The sequence below is a fragment of the Bos javanicus genome, chromosome 26, assembly GCF_032452875.1.
Source record: "Bos javanicus breed banteng chromosome 26, ARS-OSU_banteng_1.0, whole genome shotgun sequence".
In the NCBI taxonomy this organism is placed as follows: domain Eukaryota; kingdom Metazoa; phylum Chordata; class Mammalia; order Artiodactyla; family Bovidae; genus Bos; species Bos javanicus.
Genome location: NC_083893.1, coordinates 7,699,332 through 7,714,331, shown reverse-complemented (window position 1 = coordinate 7,714,331; position 15,000 = coordinate 7,699,332). Strand labels below are relative to the sequence as shown.

At 36.5% G+C, this 15,000-nt stretch overlaps 1 protein-coding gene across 2 annotated transcripts in view; it reads left to right on the top strand.

The window, feature by feature from the left end:
- Positions 1-15,000, top strand: part of PRKG1 (protein kinase cGMP-dependent 1) — a 1,413,309-nt gene that overhangs the window by 666,324 nt on the left and 731,985 nt on the right. The gene's annotated exons all lie outside the window — the stretch shown is intronic.

The following is a 15,000-nucleotide window of genomic DNA, read 5'->3' as shown; positions in this document are numbered from 1 at the left end:
AGAGTTTGGGATGAATGCAATGGATTTTTTCCCCTATAGTGGATCTCTTAAGGGTAGTTTTATAGATTGCACATAAAATTAATGCACATAGAAAAGGTAAATTGGGATGTCTTTTTCAGCATATGTATAAGTTCTTATTTCTGATTTTATAAATATTAACATAAATATTTTCCTTTGCCATTCATTTTTGTGATACTGTATAGGAAGAAAAATAAAATTTCAGAAAGAATAACATACTGCACCATACCTAAAAAGGAGACTCATCTAGTAACAAAATGTTTCATCTTATTTATGTTATATTCATTATTTTTATTTAATGCAACTATATCTGGAATACAAAGTCATAAGTGGTAGAGAACGTCACCATATAATTTTGATTACATTCCACTATGAAATATGAAATATGTCATCCCAGGAAACTTGCCTGTTAAGTAAATCAAAGGTAGAAACTTGTAAGTACATGATACTATTTGACTTTCTTAACAATATGAGTTTGAAGTGGTATCACCTTATGCTTTTAATTTGCATGCTTCTGAATTTGAAATACAAATTTTGTATCAAATATTTTTTTAAAGAATTGTTTCTATGCTATTCCTTTTCCTTGACTTGAAAATGCCATGTTTATGGAAGAAACTTGAGCTTTTTGTCCAATACTTAATTATGTGAATTAAAATATGTAAATAGCATTTTTTCTTCCATTAGAAAAAAGAAAATATTAATTTTAGGGGCCTGGTATTTCCCTTTAAGCATAGGCGGTTATTTTATGTATTTATGAGTATGCTTTATTCTGTTAGCTCACTATAAACAGAAAAATCCATGTCTTTGACTTTTTAACATTTTCGCATTTAAAGAGATGTACCGAGAAGGATGAAATGATTAAACCATCACCTGCTTGGCACAAAAAGTAGAGCATCCTACTGCTTCGGTATTTCTTCCTGTACCTGTCTCATTTCAACCATTCCTCCCCCACCATGATGGGACACATGCATATTTCAGAAGAATGCATTGGTCTCACCTTTGAAATGGCTCACAGAAAATCACTGCATTTACAATTTGGAAAATGTGTTTTCCAAGAAGCAATACTCTAAAATTTAGTGATTAAGTAGTTACTATTCAGTTAATGCAACTGAAAAATGAATTGGGTTGGCAGAAAAAATTTTATCACTGTTTTCTCTGATAAAATATACTGTACATCCCATCCTTGCTATATGGGCTCTCCAGAGAGCTCACATGTGGCCTTTACAGTGGACACCAGCTGCTTATAAATATGAGTGAACCATAGACAATGAAGGCCTCATGGGTAATACACTGAGAATTCCCTTGGATCTTACCATTTTTATTTCATAATATTAGAAATATGATTACTTTCCTATTTATCTTTGACATTATTTGCACAAAGTTATTAGGACCACACCTGTTATTTTACCTTTTGCATATTTTGAATCCATTTCAACCTGTAATGATGTAGCTGACAAGAATTAGGTTCAGCTGAAGATACATCTGCTTTTCAGTTTACACAGTGGTATATCCAGTTGCCACAACAAAACATTTTTTAGATAAAAGTATTTGTACATAAGTAAATATATAGATGATATCTCAGCTGTGACATTTTGTAATTCAATCATGTGTAAAGTCATTTTCGTTCTGTCAGAAATGAGTGCAAAGAGCACCAGAGTAGTAGAGTAAAAAAAAAAAAAAGGCATGGGCTTTAAAATTAGAAAAAATTTATTCAAATCCAAACTCAAAAGTATGAATTTAGACAAATATCTTAACTTTTTGGAGTCTTGATTCTTTATCTATGAAATACTAATAATACTTCAAAGACGTATGTACCATGTCAGTCTTGAATTCTCCTGTTTAATCTTATCTTTCTTCATCTGTTCCCATCTCACTAAATGGAAGTTTCATTTGCTCTGTTGATGATTCTAAAACCACAGAATCATCCTTGACTCCTGTTTGTTTTCTCTCTCAACACATAAAACTCGGTCTACCAAATAAGCCTTCAGTGTGCCCACTTTTCTCTGTCTGTACTTGGATGGTCCATCCAAACCACCGTCTCTGTCCCTCTACTAAAGAAAGAAAGTGAAGTCGCTCAGTCGTATCCGACCCTTTGCGCCCCCATGGACTGTAGTGTGCCAGGAATCTCTGTCCATGGAATTTTCCAGTCTAGAATACTGGAGAGGGTGGCCAGTTCCTTTTCCAGTCCCTATACTATGACTCCCTCAATTCTGTCTTCACATAGTAGTTGGAGAAGTCTTTCAAAAGAACATTAATCAGGTACTGAAGTCCTTACTCTCCACATGAAACCGTTTCAGTTGTTGCATTCAGACTAAAATCCATGCCGTGACCCATTGGTTTCAATGTTAACAGTCTCTCCCCACCATTTAATGCTCCCTTATGCTACTCCTCTCCTTCCTTATTCTCGTTTTTGTTCACATATTTCCACCACTTTGGAATGCTCTTTCTTAGGACTATCTCATAGTTAACTTATCTGTATTTGTTTCTGAGTTTAGTTATTTTGGCTTCAAAGAGGTCTTTCTTAACCACCCAGTGTAAAGTACACTTGACCCCAATAAAGTCACTCTGCAGCATATCCTGTCTTACTTTTCTTATAGTACTTATAACTAAAATTTTCTTCATTATTGTTAGTATATTGTCAACTTCAGCCAGCATCACCAGTTACCAACTGAATCACGCTCTGCTACTCACCACTTACAAAATCAATTACATACTCACAAATGGTAAAAGAAAAAGGTGCTTAAGTTATAATGCTGGCAATCTAGGGAGATGGTGGATTCAGTGTCCCTTAAAACCACCTCCCAAGATTCTGGTTGACACTGAAAGTTTTAAAGGGAAACAAGTAATTTCAGTTAATCACTGAGATAGAGGGTCAGAGCCATTGTCATCCCCCTACTGTGTGCAGGGTCCTTGATTCCTTGTGATCTTCCTCTAAACGTTACCATGTTACCACAGTTTGGGAGATTACTGAAGGGGAATCTAGGTAAGAGATCTGGTCATCTGTTAATTATTTACTCTTCATTTCCATTGCTTTCATGTATGGAAGTAACTGACAAGTTAGGCATGGTATTCTGTGATCAAAAGATTTGAAAGGAATGCTTGACTCAGAGATGACCAAAGTATTGATGCCTGGTTTAAAAATTAGTTTCAATGTAGCTTTGCTAAAGTGACAGGAATAGGGGCTTCCTGATGACGATGGTTTCCTACAAGGAGCTGCTTTACACATCTTCCCGGTAAAAATGAGAAAATCGGTACCATGAAGGCAGGGATGATTGTGGGTATCCACAATACCTGGAACAGTCTTTGGCAACTGTTAGGTGCTCAATACATAATTGTGAAAATCACTGATGGCTGCTAGTATTTTCCATAAATGTGTGTGTGTGTGTGTGTGTGTGTGTGTGTGTTTGAGTAACTGTGCTAATTGTTATGGAGAATACAAAATTGATCAGACAGTGATAATCTTCTGGCACAAAAGATGGGCTAAAGTGTGTATACCAAATAAACTTAAAAATAGAGGATAAAACAGGGTAGGGGATAATAAAACTGTTTGTGTTTTTTTTCTGTAAGTGAAATATATTGCACAGAGTATGGCATTTACCCTAGTCTTCAATGGCATAAAATTTCATGAGCAAATATCAAGTTAGTTTTGGAACAATTATTGAAACAGTGCTAACTGAGGCAGAAAGTAGTTTTAATGTGAGTAGACTAAATAATTCCAGGTGCCCTTAAGGTCTGCATATAATACTATAATGGAGTATAGGCAAACTCCGTTTTGCAGTACAGCTTTCGCGTTTGATAGAAATAATTCACAATATGCAAAAGTGTGACAGACAGGGAGGCCTGGCGTGCTGCGATTCACGGGGTCGCAAAGAGTCGGACACGACTGAGCGACTGAACTGAACTGAAAAGTGTGACATATTGTACAACGTTTACCAAAACTTTTCCTCACTCTCTTGTTTGCAGTAAGAATTCTGTTTAAAGCTTTGCAAATCTTTTGATGGGATATAAATGAAGCTTGGAGTAAGAACTGGGATTCTGTGGATCACATTGTGTCCCTTACTCTAGCACTTAATCAGACATTTGTAGTCAAATTACTTTAATTTCCTTTCTCTTTTCACTCTGAAGTAACATTTTCCAGGTATTTTAGAGAATTAATTAGTTTCCATTAATTAATTTGTTTTTGTTATGGCTTTAATAACTCTATTGAATCTCTGAGTAACTCATTGTAATGGCGTAACTCATTGCCAACTGCAATACAATAGGCTTTGTGTGAATGGAATTCTTCTTTTGATGTCAGTCAATTAACTAAAGCACTTTTTAAAATGCCTACCTTATAAGCTACTCTGTGCCCAGGACACTGTAAAGACTCCAGGAGTAAACTATTTATTAGGTTGCTACAACTTTACAGTCTAGTTGGGAAGAAAATATTAACTTATAAGACCATCCAAAATGAATGAAACATATAATTAATCTTCCACAATATAATAATATGAGTAATAAGTAATAAGAAATGTCTTAGGGTGATAGATGAAGTTCAACAGAGCTCCATTTTCATTGTCCCAAGTCTCCAGTCTCATAGAATGTACTTACGTGTGTATCATCATACCAGAAAGTCTATTCTTAGTTATTTTGTCCAAGAGTAGTATTCAAGTCTGAGTATGCCTTAGTCTTAACAGGATACTATTAAATCATAGTAGGCAAGAGTCTACAAAGTCAATATCTATGAAGTGTGTAGGGGGAAAGAGAAGGGGACAGACTGAGAAATAAGGGAATGAATAACTACTGAGTACTTAATGAATTTAAATTACATATGTCCATATATTTTCTCACTTAATCCTCATAATTCTCTTGCAAAATGTTGATAGATACCCTTGTCCACATTTCACAGTTGAGGAAACAGGCTCAGAGAGAGGAAAGAACTTGTGCCGGATACTCAGCTCATAAATAGCACAGACAGAACGTGGGCCTCTCTTTCCAAAGCTACTCTTTTCTGCAACACCATGTAACCTACTGAATTAAAAAAAAAATGTCTATAATTGAAGTATAATACAAAGAGAGGTTATTCTAGGTGTTTTGGGAGAATTGAATTCATTTGAGTTAATTAGTTTTCTTTATTATGTGATTTACCCCAGTGAGCCTAAGAATAACACACAAGAAAATGGGTCTTTATAATTAAGTACATTATAAAATGAAATAATCAAATCTCCATTTGACAAGACTTATGTTTTTGTCTTCAGTAAGTTCTCAAACTAAGATGATATAGATAGATATCAACAATTGTAAAACAATAAGTGTTAACAGTGAAATTCAAGAAATGAACCTTTTTCCATGACTATTCGGTCTTTCATTATTACTTAAATTCTTTCAACAAAGATTGGTTTGTTAAGGGAAATACAATTGGATGGATTCAAATATCATTCTCTTTTACAGTTTATAAAAGAATAGTATTTAAAAGGCTAATTCAGGTTGTTAAAATATTTTGTTGAAGTTATAAATACTCCATCAGGAATCTGTTTCTTCTGTGGATCTAATTTGCATGTTGCCTTTACTGAAGGACTGCCAATTTGATGATTTGCTTCATTCTTTCAAAACTAAACTAATAGTTTTAGTTTTAATATTTTTGGCAAAGGGTTTGAGGTTATTTAAGGAAGCTTCATAATGCCTGTTTAATGTACATACTTACCCACTTTCTGAGAATTCCTCTGTAGTCATTTATTTGCATATGCCAGGAAATGCATAAGAAAATTCAGCACCCCATGTGTATTTAAAGAGGAATCTGGGGAGTGGAAAAAGAGAATGTAATTTTTTTAAGTGAGAAATTGATCAATGCTGCTAGCATCTGTGATCTAATTTTGCACTATCCAATATGGTAATCACCAGCCACCTGTAGCTACTGAGCAATTACAATGTGGCTGGTCCCAATTGAGATATGCTTTAAGTGTAAAATATACACTAGACTTTAATAACTTAAAACATATGTATATGTTTGTATATATAACACACACATACACACACACACATATATATACATACTATATACACACACACACACACACAGAGTGTGTGTGCATACAAGCATCTCACGAATACTTTTATATTGATTACATTTGAATGATATTTTAGACAAATTATATTAAAATATATATTGAAGTTAATTTTATCTTTTTCATTTAACTTTCCTATGGCTGCTAGAAAATTTAAAATTACATAGATAACTTAAATTACATTTCTACTGAACAATAATTATCTAAGTAATGCAGAAAATCATTATAGATATCCTTTCCATTACTTGAGACTGATTCTTATTGCCTGAAACTTTGGAATTCAAGCCCGTGACATGGGAAGCATACCAAGTGAGGTTATATCAATGATCAAGTCATCTCAACTCATGTATCATATTTACTATCTACCTGTCATCCATCAGAAAGTATGGAGGTGAAAAAGATGGCGCTTCTACTGTTTATCTGATGTCTGGATAAGACAAGAAGCATTCACTCTACAGTAATTCAAGGCATGATAGGAGCCCCCAAAGGCTGGTAAAGTGCCCATGGCTTCTAGAAAGCAAAAACAAAAGGCACTCATTTAAGTTTAAGGAGAAAGAATTTGGTTAAGAGATTGTGGATTGAAACAATGTACAACCTAAAAGTTTAGAATTATATTTTATTGGGCAGATATGATGAAAGTTTAAGCCTGGGAGACAGCCTGTCATATAGCTCTGAGGGACAATCCAAAGAGATGAGGGAGGAGCCAGGAAATAGTTTTTGCAAAAAAAAAAAAAAGTCAAAAAAATCAAAAGATTACTGTTAAAGAAAAAACAGACACCTCAAGTTAATGTATTTATCACTTTTCTTATATGAGAAGATGCAAGAGATTGGACTCTTTGAAATGTGCCTTAATTATCTAGGGCCTTTTTTCTCCCCTCCATCCTGAATCCCCTCAGAGTGCACAGTTGGAGACAGCTGCAGTAACTGGTGGCTTTGATGGCCATAACATCCTTCGTTTACTGATATGGCAAGTGACGTCTTCCACAAGATAGAGGAGTGGTCTACCCAGAAGGACTAGCGCAAGCAAACCTGAACAGTGAAAAAGGAAAAGACATGCTAAGAACAGTGAGTAATCTAGGTGACCCAGAACACACAGAGAGAAAACAAGATAGAAAGCAAGTTAAAAACAACAACAACAAAAGATAATGCTTGAATTGTGGAATCTTTGATTGCTAAGGTGGCAAAGCATTTATTGTTAATGTGTTAGACTCCCTGGAACCCACCACAAAACTATAGTTCTGAAGAGTTTGTATAAAGCAATGACATCTGGACTCAAACTGGAAGAATCGTGCGTGCTAAGTGGCCTCAGTCATGTCCGACTCTTTGTGACCCTAGGGACTGTAGCCCACCAGGCTCCTCTGTCCATGGGGTTCTCCTGGCAAGAACACTGGAGTGGGTTGCTCTGCCCTCCTCCAGGGGACCTTCTCAACTCAGGGACTGAACCGCATCTGTTTTGTCTCCTGTATTGGCAGGCAGGTTTTTCACCACTAGCGCCCCCTGGGAAGCCCAAACGGTAGCCTTTCAGGCAAAAGATAATGAGGACCCATATTAAGATGATGAAATGAGGATAGAAGGAAGAAATGGACATCAAAGCTATTCCTAAGGTGTTTCATTGTCTTGAGGCCTGAAATGGACACATTACACAGTAGCACTTCCTCCTGTATTCGTGTGCACACATGTGCGTGTGTGTGTGCATATGTACTGGGAAAAGGAATAAGACAGTGTGCACAAAGAGTCTACAAATCTAGATTGCAGTTGTAAATGTTAAAATAGCTCTGTTTAAAAATTTCTGAGTACAGGTTCACAAAGAAAGTAATTTTCCTACTGATAACAGTAAGCATTGGTGTCAATTTTTTGTTGTCTGATACCCAGGTATGTTCATATTCTCTAGCCAATTTATAAGTAGCAAAGTAGAGATAGTTAATGATATACATTACTAATCTTAAGCAAATTCAATGAATGCATTTAAGTTTCTAGCAGTTGCTTCAGGCATGAAAAAAGTATGTACCTGTATCCCCTTCTTCCTGACCTATGTCAATACTCCTGCTACAAGATAGACTAAGTATTTCTCAAAAGAAATGTGGTTATATAGGTGTGGCATGTGAGAGTAAATTCTTTGATTCAGTCGTAAACAGTACAGTGAAACCTCACTGAAAGCGTCTCATTTTGTTCTTCAGTACTGGTTTCTTGAACCTTTGTCTGTGAACAATGTGCATGCACTTGCAGAGGCCTCGTTTTTGTCATCACAGAAATGTAAGATCTGTCTCCTTCTAGTCAGAAAATTTCTGTAATTTAACTCCGCTTCTCCCAAATATAAAGACCCCGAGCTTTATTTCCAGAAGGAAAAAATAAGGAATCAAACTGCAGAAAGGGAACTTTCCTCAAGCAAAGCTATAATAATAGCAGCAGTTTGAGTTTTCCTTAAGGTGATTTAACTCGTTTGCAAAGAATAAATGAAACCCATTTCAGATACTGAATCCTCCTTCTATGTCAGGATTTTAGCTTTTTACCCAAAGCCAAGTATATATAATAATGAGTCCATAGACAGTCTTTATTTCTAAGTAATTCTTGCCTTGTACTGAAAGATAAGGTAGAAAAGATTTGGAACAGCTTCTCTGACATTGAATTCACATATATTAATATTCAAAAAATGTGTATTATTTATATACTGCTTTATGTATATATTAGCATATAATATATTATATATATAATGGTATAACTAATATATAATTTAGGGTAGTAAGATTACTCCCACATAATAGATTTATAGAGCTTGCTTATTTATTCATTTAATTGGAGGATAATTACTTCATAACATTATGATGGTTTTTGCCATGCATCAACATGAATCACCATTAGGTATACAAATGTCCACTCCTTCTTGAACCTCCCTCCCAACAGTTGGCAGCATGGTATGAGACAAGTGGCTTTAAAGCACGTTGGATTTACTAATCCTGACTACAGAAACTTTGGTTTTGATCTGGACAAATTTCAGAATATCTGTGAGCCCCAGTCTCCTCATATGAAAGAAGTGATGATATGTTCTACTTTAGAGAATTATTTTTGAGGATTGCTTGTGAGACTAGGGACTTCAGAAGCCAAGAGAGTAACTCATGAACTGTTAGTACCTTCAGCGTGTTATCCTAACTGTATTATCCTAACTATATTATATATTAGAACATTTGCTTTAATTATACCCTTGTATATGATTTACTGTACTGTCTTAATTTGTCTCAGCTATCTATCACTAGAAAATCAAGACAGGGTGATTTAGAGAGGCTGACTGGATTAAGTATAAAGTACATTGACCTTAACTGGAGAGACTATTTCTTGACAAACTTGTCAGTGACTAGAACATGTTCGTTCTTTCGACTAGTAAGGATATTTTGAGTCCTAAGTGTATCAGCCATTAGTCTAGGCATTTCGTGTACAATATGCATTTTTCTTAGCATTGTATTTTCTTTTTGATGCATCTTGGAAAACACTCTTGTCCACCTCTTTGACCTAAGCTTCTCAATTTCATCTCTCCCTCTTGAACCATTAAGAACAAAAATTTGAAAATTTAAATATAATCACCTGCAATTGAAAACTATTTCCTAAGCATAGCCCTAGAGATAGTTTAGGTTCTGTGTAGGAATAGGCCTCGGAGAAGGCAATAGCACCCCACTCCAGTACTCTTGCCTGGAAAATCCCATGGATGGAGGAGCCTGATGGGCTGCACTCCATGGGGTCGCGAAGAGTCAAACACGACTGAGCAACTTCACTTTCGCTTTTCACTTTCATGCATCAGAGAAGGAAATGGCAACCCACTCCAATGTTCTTGCCTGGAGAATCCCAGGGATGGGGGAGCCTGGTGGGCTGCCATCTATGGGGTCACACAGAGTCAGACACGACTGAAGCAATTTAGCAGCAGCAGCAGCAGGAATAGGCCTGATAACCATGTGCTCAGGGATGCCTGGTGTGATGTAGTCCATGGGGTCTCAAAGAGTCGGACACAACTCTGTGACTGAACAACAACAACAGAAGATTCTGATCAAAAATCTACTCCATATCTGTATACCTTGGTTTTACTCAAAATGTTTGTAACCTAAGTATTCTCATCTAAGTGGATTTTACTATTTTTTAATGAATAGCAACTGCTTATCAGATTTATAGGTAATTTGTTCTGGGGAAAAAAACAGAAATTCTGGTTATAATGAGAACCTGGTTATAATGTTCTTTTTTTAAACAACATGTATTCCACTATTTGGCTGAACTAAGCCAATCTTTGATTTGAAAAATAAAGATTGAGATTCAAGTAATTGGTTCTATAGTAGTTGATTAGTAAGAAGGTAGTAAAAAAAGATTTTTTTTTTCATTTTTTCTATGCCATGTAAACAACAATTAAGTTAAACTAAAACAGGACTTGAACTTTTAGTCTAGGGGTTAAAAAATCTGTAACACTGATAACAGTCATCTTTTTTATAATAGCCCAAGAATATATGGTGGCAGCTGTTTAGCTGCCAAGTTGTATTTGACTGTTTTGTGACCCCGTGGACTGTAGCCCGCCAGGCTTCTCTGTCCATGGGATTCTCCAGGCAAGAATACTGCAGTGGGTTGTCATGCCCTCCTCCAGGGGATTGTCCTGATTCAGGGATGGAACCTGTGTCTTCTACAGCAACAGGTGGATTCTCTACCACCAAGCCACAGGGGAATCCCTGAATATATGGTTACTTCCATTAGTTTTTGATGATACTGTGAATATTTTAAAGGTACAAAATCTTCTGAATAAATTCTAAATCAGATTTTATATAAGCGGCTTTTGCTTTTGGCTGGGTATACAAGGTGTGAACAATATGAGTTCATCTAGATGAACGGATGTTTTGTCTCATGACCAGTCCTGTCATTAGACAGGCTAGAGAGGAATGATTTTCTTATTTGGGGAGTTGCTAACTGGACATTCATGACCTAGTGTGCCTTAGCGATTGGTCCCTTGTCAGTTGGATTAACCAGCTGCTATGAACTTACACATTGCTAGCTAATGCAGGTGAAGGCAACAAGACAAGACAAACAAGACCTTAAAAAGGTCTCATGTGAGTCAGCTTTCATAGCCAAAGGTTTGGTAACCTGGAGGGAGAGAAATTGTGTTGCAGTACCTAACAAAAAAGAATAATACAATCCTTTATTCTGTGTGATTTACAGTATAAAACGGGCATTTACCAGGCCAGGCACCCTGCCTTTTCTTTTCCCTTCAGAAATACTATTGTACAGTCAAGCGCGAAACTTGTGAGGGGTTCAAAAAATCAAAATGAAGTTTAAATGGTAAAAGGCACAAAATGGTATTATTTATCATAAGAAAAGAACATTGTAAAACTTAAGAATTGCTACCTTTTGATTCAAGAAAGAAATTCTCTAAGTATGAATGTTGTAGAGTGGTGAGATGTACTTGGAGTTACTTAGAAACAGGATGAGATAAAGGTCCTTGAGGAATGACTTGAGGGCAGCTCTTCTTACTGGTGGGAGAGGGTGTGTGTTGTATTAGTCGCTCAGTCATGTCCAACTCTTTGCGACCCCATGGACTGTAGCCCACCAGGCTCCTCTGTGGAGCCTTGAGATAAATTCTCAAGGCCCTTAAGAACTCTGTGTTTACAGAGTTTTATATATACACATATATAAAAATTGTTTTTCCTGCTCAATAGTGATCAGACCAAAATAGGTGTGACTGTTGCTGAGAATTTTTTTCAGTTTCAACATCTGGTACAGATACATCTAGGAGGTCAAACTTGTAAATCCAGGTTTTAGAAGGAGAACAGAAAAACCTCAGTTATCAGTGAGCTTTCTGTTTCTGTTTACCTTTTCACAAGAGAGGAAACTGAGGCTTGGGGAGGTTTTCCTCCTTCACCATGTTCACTCGGAGGGCAGGTGGAATTCTGTGAAATTAGGATCAGTCTTAGGGACCCTCTGACTCATTTTCATTGCCCTCCACATGCCATCTGTCGTGGGTCACAAGTCATATAAGGAGGATAGTATTGTTCTCTTTACTTTCATACATTCTCTGAACATTTTGATTGTGAAAACAGTATTTTACCCCAGTGAAGAAAAGGGTTCTGTCAAAAAAAAAAAAAATGTTCCTTTTCAACACAGAGATTTCCTTGCCAAAACCTAATTGCTTAGTATAAAAATGCTACACTTGTGCCATGCATTAGTAAAATCAATTCTCCTCTCTATAATACTGCTCAGTTACTGTATCTGTCAGCACTCTGGGTGTGAAGCTAAAATCTAAAACTGTGTCACCAGACACAAAGGTTTATAAAGCTTGCCCACGTAGATTAATTTTTGGTCTGATTTTGCAGTTTATGAGCTCTGTAGGCATTGTGCTTTTTTCTGTTTTCCTCTGTAACCCAACATTTAGACCTGAGGGACTGGGGTGGTATTAGCTCCCCAATTATAATTATAGAAAGGGAAAGGAAATGAAGTACCTTTGTTCAATTCCTCAAAATTTTCTGGAACACGTACTCTCTGTCGAGTACCAGGAATGTTGACACATGTGACTGTCAGACCTGAAACAACTGATAGTCAGGGTATATACTGAAGATTGTTTTTTTAAAATTCAGAATGATATAAAAAGGCATGCATTTGAGTCAGTTATCTAATGAAATACCTGAATGTAAAGCCCACTGCACAGAGTGAAGTAAGTCGGAAAGAGAAAAACAAATATCATATGTTAACATATATATATATATATATATATATATATATATATATATATATATGGGATCTAGAAGGATGGTACTTATGAACCTATGTGCAGGGCAGCAGTGACGACACAGACATAGAGGACAGACTTACGGACACAGCGTGGGGGAGAGGGTAGGACATACGACAAACGGAGGGAGTGGTATGGAAACATACAGCTTCCATATGTAAAATAGACAGCCAGTGGTAATATGCTCTATGACTCAGGGAACTCACACTGGTGATCTGTGACAACCTAGAGGGGTGGGAGGTGGGAGGAAGGTTCAAGTAGGAAGGGACATATGTATACTTGTGACTGAGTCATGTTGATGTATGGCAGAAACAAATACAATATTGTAAAGCAATTATCCTGCAATTAAAAATAAATACATTTTTAAAAATCAGAATGGTTTGGCAGAGGTGATCACAGATGGGATGTTGTCAAACTACATAGAAATTATGGTAGAGAATAATTGCATGAACTGGTTTAACAAATAGGTAGCTGTCAGTAGGCCAGGCTTCTCAGTCTGTGAAATTCTCCAGGCAAGAATACTGGAGTGGGTGGCCATTCCTTTCTCCAAGGGATCTTCCTGATCCAGAGATTGAACCCAGGTCTCCTGCATTGCAGGCAGATCCTTTACCATCTGAACCACCAGGGAAGCCCAATTCCCCTGGAGAAGGGAATGGCTACCCACTCCACCATTCTTGCCTGGAGAATTCCATGAACAGAGGAGCCTGTTGGACTACAGTCCATGGGGTCACAAAGAGTTGGACCTTATGGTGCAATTAACACTTTCCCTTTCTTCAGCAGTCAGTAAAAAAAAGTGTGTGTGTGTGTGCATGCACGCATGCATGCATGTGTGCACACATGCATGCGTGTGTTACAATTTTGTCATATTTGAGTTCAAATAAAAGAATTTTAGAGAGAAGGTTCATAGTCTTATGTCACTTGGAAAGCTAGTTGGTTACTAATTAGTCTGTGTTTACTCATGGAATGCTTGTACATTCCCATTGATTAAACCACCTCATCTAATAAAGTCTGTCAAGAAATTCAAGATCAATTCTGTCATTGGACAAAATAAAAATTATTCAAGTGACTAGTACATTTGAAAGATGAAACCTTTGATTTTTGAGGATTTTCTCATGGATAGCCACTTCATCAATAAACAGTAAACATCCAATAAGCAGTGACTGATTTTTGAATGTTTTCAGAACTGAAGAAAAGAGAAGAGTAAATGATTAACCCTCAGAAAGTGTTCAGACTAGTTAAGGATTTAATGCTGCATCCAATAACTAAGAATATACAAAAGTATCATGTCTAAACTGGAATGTAGGCTGTGAGAAGTGGTTACCAAGACGGTTTCAGTAAAAATTCATCTGAGACTACCCTTTGTTCCTATTTGAATATTTATTTAGATGCACAGTTGCACGGATAGCCTTATTTTCAATTGGAAAAAAAAAAATCCAGAGATTTCCACTCATGAAAAACATTTCTGATTGTGTAATTAGGGAGCCCAGTAATTAAATATGTTTGGAAAATTGTATTAGATTACATTGCATTGAGTCAGGTACATGCTTTCATTTCACACCTAACAGCCCCTTTTATGATCATAAGCAAATTAAAAAACACCAACCCAGCAACCTCTCTTCCCCCTATTAAGGGAAAAAAAAAAAAAAATCCATTCCAGTAGAGCTTCCAATTTGCCTTGCTAATTCTAATTAGTATAGTGTGAGCTGCTGGACAGTTCTTCCAGGAGGCTAGTCTGCAAAGAAACATATTTCTGTAGCTGCAGGCTCTTGGGAAAGGACTCAAACTGGAAAAAAATGAATAGAGACTTTTTTCTCATTTGATTGAAGAATAGAGATGAAATAAAATAAGGTTTAAGGAAGTAAAGCAGGCTGCCCTTTTCTCTATTAAGTATTGCTGGAAAAGACTGAATGATAAGATGAGCCTGAAGGGAAGCCTTCAGACCATTGCTTTTGAATGGTTTGGTGAGGTACAATTAATGAAACCTGTTTACTGCTACCGTGAAGCACAAGTGGGACCTATAAGTTCTGTCTCTGTGTCTGAGTATTTAATGTCAGCTCCTACATCAGCAGGTAGAATTTTTGAGAGTGAGAACTATATGTTTCACCACTGCTTGTGCTGACTTCCATATCTCAGACCTACCAACTGTATCATGGTCCAATAATCAATACCTGCCGATTGACAGAGTTGGTGAGA